The following is a 10,177-nucleotide window of genomic DNA, read 5'->3' as shown; positions in this document are numbered from 1 at the left end:
GAAAGCTCTGAAAGAAGATGACAACATGATCTGGTAAAGACTGACCAGTAAATGTGAGCAGAACAGATTTGGTGGAAACTTTATCACGTCCATGAGTCAGACGCACAGCAGAAGCACATTAGAGGTTTTACTTCGTCCTCAATTTCACTCATCTCAATATCCAGATAATACCATCGAAAACTTCACGGGTTCTCATTAATAGTTCAGGCTCATGAGTTGTGACAAAATGTTCATCAGGCTCTGTGACTAGCAAAAGTGTATGGGCAGCCTCAAGGGTTTTTGCTGTAACAATAACATCTCACCTGGTCATAGCACAGTCATGTCATAACTCTCATGACATGGAATGTACAAGGCTTAGGTAACAAAATACGAAATGGAGATTGTATTGAATCTTGTGATTCGTTTGATATTTTTCAGTAATTGTTCGGAAGATAACATTGAGATGTGTTTTCATGATTACTATGTGTTTGTAAATTATCCCCAGTACAACAATAGAGGTGAAGTCTCACTGTTGATCAGAAATGTGTTTAAACAGGGAGTAAATTTAAACATCAGTGATAGCATTGATGTTCTCTTAGATGCTAACGTTTTCGGATTTGAAAAAAGACATTTGACTTGGATTTGTTTATGTCTACCATTTATTATTTTCAGTTCAGTCTGACAAGCGCGATGTTAAGGGTATTGACTTTATTGAGTCATGTCTTCTTAAACTACTGACGCTGTACAGTGATGTTGACATTATACTAGCAGGCGATTGTTATGCTTGAACATGATCATGAGCGGATTACATACTTTACGATGATTAATGATAGTTATGTTTACATACAGAATCTGAATGATATGCAATATGTAAAAGATTCCTTTATATACCCAGGGGTGCGGTCGGATAGCCTCGTGGTTAAAACTTTCGCTCGTCACGTAGACGACCCGGGTTCGATTCCTGACATAGGTACAATGTGTGAAGCACATTTCTGGTGTCCTCTGCTGGGATAATGCTGGAATATTGCTAAGAAACCATACTCTCACTCATACATCCAGTGTTTCAAGGGAGAAGGACGTGAACGATTTTTGAAAAGAAATTATTAACCTGTGTTGCACATATGGAATACATATGCTTAATGGTCGTTTCCCAGATGATCCAAGTGGTAGCTTTACCTTTTTTGCCTCTAACGGTGGGTATCTTGTGGACTTTATAATATGCGCAATAGAGTTATTTGATTTTAATGATACTTTTAATGCTCACACACGCTCTGAATCAGATCACTTTCCTCTTTCTTGTTCAATCAGGCAAACTGTAACTATGTGCAAAAGGTTATAACTAAAGAAGCTGTTCTCCCAATTGTTCAGTACAGATGGAGACCAGAACATTCTGACATGTTTGTTCAATGCCTTCTGAATAATCTTCCTAACTGGTCTATGGATCAAGTTTATACCCTTAGTTTGTAATGACACTTAGAGTTATCCCAATGTTTATAGTCTAGTGCTAGAAAAGCTGGGAGGGGTAAATGGGTAGATTATCTGGGAAGAAAAAGTCGACCGAGGCTTTGTATGATGCAGAATGTATAACACTGAAATTAGACCAATTTAGAGCAACAGGAGAAACCAGCTACTTGAGTCAGTTTCACTTTGCTCGTAATGAATACAGAGGCCTTTGTCGCATGAAATGTGAATATCACCATGACTCTTTAGATATACATCGACTGGATACAGGTGATAAGTGAAACTCGAAACAATTTTGGACTGGTGTAAAATCCTTAATTTGGAAAGTCTTATTCCCCAGCTTCGTGTATAAGCAGTATTCAGTAGATGCCGCTGGAAGTATTGGAATTCCTGTTGAAATGTGGAAAACATGGTGGTGATGTGTTACTACCATAGTTAGGTGTTCTTTTTTATAGTATTTTTGAATCTGGTGATTTTCCATTGCATTGGTCTAAAAGTATAAATTTCCGATTTCACAAGAAAGGCAATATACAAACGATGTGAATGGACATATGAGGTAAAATATTTAAGTGTTTTAAATAATAGACTTAAAACTGTCAAGTTTGTCAAGCTGGATTTCGCACTGGCTTTTCTAAAACTGATAATATTTTTATAGTACAATCAATTATTCAGACATATTTATCCAAATCCAGGGGTAGACTTTATTGTGTATTCGTAGACTTTCATAAAGCTTTTGATTTCATCAATAGATATATTTTATGGTATGCTCAACAAGATATTAAAGGCAAAATGCTGAATATAATTTGACATGTGTATAAGACAAAAGCAGCCGTTAAAATGTCAAATGTCAGCATTTCCGAATATTTTGATTGTTTAAGCGGTGTTCGTCAAGGTTGTATTCTAAGTCCACTTCTATTTAGTATGTTTGTCAACCAACCTGAAGATGAATTACAGCAGCATGATGGGAGAGGAATTTTTGCTAGTGCAGGCTTTTTCGACTTGATTTTATTACTATATGCAGATGATTTGTGTCTGTTTTGTGACAGTATTATTGGTTTGCAAATGAAAATACGTATGAAAATGAAAATGTTACTCAAAGTGGACTTTTAAGTAAATTTCAATAAAACTGAAATCCTTGTGTTCCGTAACTGTGGTTAACTTAAGAATACTGAAAAATTGATGTATAATGATATTGCACTGAAAACCTCAACCTAAATCTTTGTATCATATTTTCAAATAGACTTTCATGGTGAACATCACTGCAAACACTTAATCACAAAGCTAGTGAAGCATTTTTTTCCTATAAACCAATTGCAGTAATAATCTTGCTCCCACTGTTCTCTTTAAAATGTCTGATTCTCAAATAAAACATATTCTGTTGTATTCTGAGGTATGGGGTTGGCATAAATGGGAGGCACTTTTATGTAAAGTATTGTAAATATGTTCTTGGTGTTGGCAAATCTTCTACTACTGCAGCTGTTTTAGGTGAGTGTGGTCGGTGCATTAAATATTGCTGTAAACTTGTATGTGTGCCGGATACTAGATATCCAAAACAATGTTGAGAAGGGAAACCATGGCGAATAACCAAGAGCTCGTTCTGTCACTGACCTCAATTAGTAACACATGTCACGTTAAATATTGTGTAAGACCTAGCAATGTTAGGGACAAAAATGACATAATATATCGTGCACAGACCAAGCAATGTCAGGGACAAAACTGACATAATATATCGTGCACAGACCAAGCAATATCAGGGACAAAACTGACGTAATATATCGTGTACAGACCAAGCAATGTCAGGGAAAGAATGCTAGTGACAAAACTGACATGGTATTTCGTGTACAGACCAAGCAATGTTCGGGACAAAACTTATATAATATTGTGTACAGACCAAGCAATGTTAGGGACAAACCTAACATAATCTAACGTGTACAGACCAAGCAATGTTAGGGACTGAATATTAGGGACAAAATTGACATAATATATTGTGTACAAATTAAGCAATGCCAGTGACAAAACTGACACGGTGAGTGTAGCACCAGGTAATATACTGAACCGAAAAAGAAACGTCACCCAAGTAACATTGCATGAAAAGTTGTCATTTAAGTATCTGGGTAATTTTTGTCAAAGTTTCTAAAATTTAACATTACCTTGTCCGGAAAAATGAAATTTAATGACAAAAAAATCCAAACAAAGCAGATGACAATAAAACCAATCGCCTAAACGCATCACAGCAACAGACATGATAGCCTGCTGCACGTGAATAGTATAGACAATGACAGTTTTATCACAACCCCACTAGAGCCAGATTTATATACTTATACCACCACTACAGAGGTATTTTTTATGTCAAAATGATGATGTGATTCAATGATCATCATGAGACTATACTAAATTGTAATGAAATTAGTCTCTATTATTTCTCATACACATACCATTATTTTGAACAAAGTGATATTCAACATTTTTACTCATGTAAGCATTTGTTTAAATGTGACCCAACGATAGTAAACAATCTATTTTTAATCTCCAATCAGTTCTTTGGTTTTGGCATGGAATAACTGAAGCGCTTGTTGTCTCCCCTGTTCTATGAACTTTTTTTCTCATCTTCACTAATACCACTGGTCATACGAGAATTTGATCGAATCTCCTACTTCATTGCGTTGTATTTGGTAATTTCTGACAAAACTCAGCCAGTGCTGTTGAAATATGATCCTCAATCCGAATATTGTCATGTTTTAATGCTTTCTTGCCAGCTGTTACAAGTGGAGTGTCAACTCCATGGAGAACATTCACAGCTCTGCGACACTTTTGTTACAATCCAAGTCTATCTCCATCCCTATTCGATGTTTTATGTCGCTTATTTGATGTAATCGAAATCCATCAACAGTTTCCATCTTTTCACATGCTTCATCGAGCACCGGATATAAACTCATAATGTATATTATTATATCATATAATAGTCTTTAATTGATCTTGCTTAAATGTTTTGAGAGTATACATCAACCTTATTAAATGTACATTATGCAGCATAAATATCTTAGTAAGAGAAATGCTTTCACTTTTATAAACTTGGACCCCCTCAAGGGTTTCAACGGGTGATACTCCCATATAAATAATACTGCAACGTCGACTCTCGTGTTCCTTGAGCCATTTAATTGATAGACCTGGTAATATCTCGAAGGCATCTTCAGATGCATCCCCCAAACAAGACTTCAATAATAAGTGTAGAAAGATCAGCTATAGCACTCAAGTTCTGTTTTAAATCATTGAATTCAGTTACCAAATTTAAACTAACATTTTTAATGCTGGACGACTCAATAACATATTTACATGCACAAAAGTTAAGCGCCATCATATTCATAGTCTCTTGATTTCACGTGTGGGAATCAGAAATACGAAATATGATGATGTATGACTGAATTAGGCTTCCATATTTATCCATGAACCCAAATTTGTCCAGATACCACAAGGAAAGGGTGCTTTACGTGTTGCTGCAGTTCCCCTACCCTGTAAATAGTGAAATTCAAGTTTCAGACACGTAGTTGCATTTTGCTCCTGTGTGAGATTCCCCTTCCAATAGAGGTTGAAAATCAGCCATGATGAGGAGAAAGTTAACGAACGTTGAAAGACAAATGGGTCGTCATCACAGTGTTATCACTCGTTTGATTGTCAAACATGGTCAAACCAATGATGTCAATGACAGGCATAGGTCTGGTAGGCCAAGAAAGACCTCTAACAGAGAGGATAGACGTCTTTTCAGGATAGTCAGACGAAATCCATTTGCCACTTAAACAGATTTAAAGCCCCATCTGCGGTAGTAACTACCCTAACACTAGTGGGCGGAGCTTATACAAGTGATTTGACAGGTCAATATGACGTCATGATAACACATACAATTCATTGGTTAATGCGTAAACGGGTGACGTCATGTAAACACCCATCCATGTGGGTCGTTTGACAACAAGGACGTAAGTTTTAATGGTAATATAAATATCTACCAAACGATTCCAAGACTTTTCAACGAACGCGTACGTCTTTGGTTTCAAAACCTACCTGCAATGTCGTCTTCACATCTTCATAAAATGATACCGTGGAATGTCCACGATTGATCCAACACACAAATTATAGTTCAAATACGTTTGTCGTGATGCATATGAGCAGTGTAAATGAAGAAACATAATATGTGTTGGGGCACCAATCGCTATCCTGTGGTGTACGGTATATCTGCAGTTTATAAATAGCATTTCTGACAATATATACGGCAATCGGTGATTTCAACAATGTTTTTCTTCGTTGTGTTCGTCTTGCCGATGACAACGATCGTGTAAAAAAAAATATTTTCAAGTGATCAAAGTAGTTTCTTGTCGTTTTTTCATTGCCCAGTAGCAATGTATTTTGGCAAAATTTCACTTGTCCGATGAAGCTCCTCATGCCGAAGTAACTCGATCCGTGAAACATGGCCGGTCCCAGTGACCCAGATCCCTCTTGATTGGCATGCCATGTGTCATTTGCATAAGGCCATCCATATTTTTTGTATGTGTTTCTCCCCTCAAGCCTCAACTAATCAGAGACCGGGCGGACGAAATAAAATATATGACATCAAAGAATGTCTTTCAATAATTGTGTAAGTTATCTGATGACATTTTAAAAAAAGGTTCAACACTTGGTACTAGAATCTAGTATATGAATTAATTTATGATGTAGATCGATTCGCTTTGCTTCGGAAACGAATTTTCAATAAACAGCGGAACAAAGATAAAGTTGACCTGGTTCTTTTATGACGGTGCAATTAGGACGGTGCAATTGTAGATATAGTAGTATTTCTTTCATTAGATCGGTGCGCAATTTTCCACAGCGGCAGCAAAATTGAGACACGAAGACATTATATTATTTCACGTCGGAATGGAGATAAAAATATTCAAATACGGACAGCCTCATAGACTTCGAAACGATGTTCAGATAAATATTTGTTCACATTAATTCTGTCATGTGCGTGAAAATGGGTTTCAACATTACTTTCATCAAGCTTACATTCAGGTGGCTGGCTACTTCGGCATTAACATATGTTTTGTCTCGAAGCTCAAAGCAACAATGTTTCTCTCAGATACATTTTTCTCTCCACCCATGACGAACATCTGTCATAATGTCAATGCCTCAACATTCCTGGGCAGCTGATTTCAACAATGTAATAAACACGGCCTCATTCACGGCCTCATCGCAAAGATTCCTTCCGAATACCCACCACGTGATCAGGGTTACGACCTTGGGATAAATTAATAAATTATTTTTCATTTTTAGAAAAGATTTGTTTTCGTGAATATTATATTTTTAAATATCCCGTACTTGGTACTTTTGGATTGCACTGGGCATTTCTTTTATTACTTTCTAAAACGTTTTATTTTCGCCTTTCTGAACACGCGATCTCCTAGCAACCACCCCCCATGAGCGCATCGAGTTGCTGCTTACAACTGTCAAGAACTTTGCAATTTCGCTTGTCTTCAATATGAGCAACAAAACATTTTCATGTGAAGCCTAATTTGACGAAGAATTGTTCTAGATAATCAGGGAGCCTTAGGTAATTTCGATTATGACATTGGTGACTTTATCGTGGAGAAAGTTCCAATTCAAGATGACATCATTCCGATTCACAACTCGAATCGACAAGATGGCGCCTCTCTTCCCGCCCTTGCAAGTGCAACAGAAACTTTGATTAATTCAGTGCCGATTCTTGGGATTAGTGAATCAGTGTCACAGCTAGATTTCATTGTGGAACCAGATGAAGCCGAATATGTATGTTCACATTTCTTTTGTCAACCATGCGTGACACGGCACAGGCAATCGCAGTTAGGGAATGGTGCGGCCACCATGTTGCAGAAATTCGTCGATTCGAACACATTGCTTCTGGACTGAGCTAAATAAACGAAGTGTTTGGAGAGATCGTAGATACTTGGACTTGAAGAAACGGAAATAAACGTTGCAGCAGATGAAGGATCGGTGTGGACAAAACGGGAAAGGGATCCCAGATTATATTTTAAAACTTGTGCGCGAAGTGTATCCAAATACCCCGAACAAAAAATACATGGGACAAGTATGGATCTAATGATCAAACTCAGTTTTGTGTGTGAAAATTCTGTGAAAGAAAAGGAAATTCATAATTAAATATCTCGGAATATGTGTATTGGAGTTTTCGTTTATCGTAAGTACAATATTATCTGGATACGCCTTCAGTAGGTCAAAACATCAAGTATATTTCGTTACTTATTTACCAGTTGCTTATGTGCATTGTTAATATGTTGATACACATGACATATTCATCTATTGTAGTCAAGCTGAGAAATATTGGCGCAACTTCTGGTGCTTCAAATTAGGCCCCTTCCTAAATACTAGTTGAAAAATCTGTGTAATAATGTAGGTTTTATAAATATAAACTGATTATTGTGTGGCACAAATCTAACTGTTGAATGCAAATGACCAAAACTAAACAAATATATCTGTAATTTTCGGATTGAACTCAAAGAATCGCGTCGTCAATTTCGTATTTAAATATCGTTACTGTTACATTAACAGAAACTGATGTTCTGCTGCTGTTCTGCCGTAAAAATATGCAACACAATTCACTTTGACCACAAATGCATTGAATGTGTCACATGTACACATGACCATGTGCTTTGCTATTTATAGCGCAACCGTAAATAAGCTCCGCCCACTGTGATTGATGCAGACGCCAAACACGATTGATTCGATTTGTTATGATAAAACTACAGAAAATCTGTTGACTTATATCTTGATATGGAGCCATTTGTTGTATCCATGGTTTGTCATTCAAGTTGATACGAAGTTTGACGGTCAATGGTGATCTGGTTCCCTTATGGTTTTCAAAAAACGTCTCCCGACACTCGGTTGTGTTTACATTGTCAGTCATTGTTCGAAATTGAAACACCGCCACCTTGCGGGCTATTTATAGTCAGGGCGGGGCTTTAAGACTGCAGTGGATTACCCATCAGAGACTCTTGACGATGGCTGTAAGGCGTCACCTCAGAGCGGCTGGTTATAACGCCAGAAGACCACTAAAACGTCCTCAACTGACTGAGAGGCACATGCGGAGTCTGATATGGTGTCATGCCCGTAGTCGATGGAACTTGGCCAACTGGAGAAGGATCCATTGGTCTGACAAGTGTCAAATGCTGCTACGAACTGTTGATGGTCAAATACGTGTTTTGAGGCAACGTAACACTCGTTTTGCACCAAAGAACATCCAGAAGACCTTAGGATGGGGCGGGGGTCTGTCATGATATGGGGTTGTGTTTCCTTCGGCTGCAAACTTCCGCTGGTGACAATTCGTGGAAACCTGAATGGCCAATGATACCAAGATGCCATTCTTCGTCCAGTGGTAGTCCCTCACTTTGACAACCATATTCTTCAGACAAGACCTGTTTACAAGGACGACAATGCTAGACCACACAGATCTCAGGCAGTTTTAGCTTATTCGCGTCAAGAAGCTATTGCCACTCTTCCTTGGCCAGCCTGTAGTCCGGATCTTAATCCGATTGAGCATCTCTGGGACATTCTTGGCCGGAAAATCAGACATCGTTATCCCCCAGTTCAAAATCTCGCTGGACTTGAAGCCTCACTTCATGAAGAAGGATCCGTTTGCCTCAGAGAAGCATCCAATGACTTGTAATGAGTATGAGGCGTAGTGTTGAAGCTGTGGTCAATGTCCGTGGATCATACACACGTTACTGATGTTTCTGTCTTGCAATAGACTCTGCACTCCCTAGGGTGTCTATGTAACACCTTATATGGTCTGCTGATATCATGACAGTTACATGACAAAACATGTTTTTCAATGTTTTCTAATCCTTTAATTTCTGGTCTTCGGATAAATTCCTTTCTGCTCATATTCTTTTGGAACACAAGATAAACTTGCTTTGGGACGACTTTTGCATCACATGAGGTTTACATATACGGCTAGTAACAATCGTACATCTCGTTATACATAATAGTCATCATTAAGTGCCAAAAGGAACAGCTCACAAATATGGTGGGTGGCGCTGAACTTTTGTGCATGTGTATATAACCTGGGTTTTCTGGTAGGGGAGCGACAAACACACTTTTTCGTTTTGTGGTGATATAAGTCTTGAGTACGATCCCACTATTCATTATCTTAGTTAATTGATGTACCTTACCCGTCATCACATATGGTGGGGCAATGACGATATTCAGAAGCCACTCGATTTTTTCTTCGACCAAAGTCCATTTATTATCATCATTGCGAGTAAGATTGTATGAAGTTTTTTTATTGAGTCTACTAACATCAACATCACTTAAATCTAGATTACCTGTGAATACAACTTCTTTTCACTTGTATACATTATCTTGTAAGTGTAAAGCATATAACTTTACCGGCCATCAGTACCGGGTTTACCAAATCCTTCTGTGTCTCAAGATTGGAAAGCCCAATTTATCACATTGTCTAAGGTTATGCATTCCAGGGCCTGATGAATCAACCATTATTTTTAATATGGAGTGTTACACTCAAGTATCCTATATGCACAGGTTGATGTTTTACATCTAATGCAGAAATTTTGAGATCTGAAATAATGGCCCCGCTTTAACTTTTTATATTGTAATGATGAGAAAGATTCCGTTCTACCACTATTGTTTTTTTCATCTTTGACTAAATCGGGTAATTTAATTCCATGCGATGTTCCATTGGGTCCTATTATTGTTTTTT

The sequence above is a fragment of the Haliotis cracherodii genome, unplaced genomic scaffold (assembly GCF_022045235.1).
Source record: "Haliotis cracherodii isolate W230 unplaced genomic scaffold, xgHalCrac1.p SCAF_16, whole genome shotgun sequence".
Taxonomy (NCBI): Eukaryota; Metazoa; Mollusca; class Gastropoda; order Lepetellida; family Haliotidae; genus Haliotis; species Haliotis cracherodii.
This window is presented reverse-complemented; position numbering follows the sequence as displayed.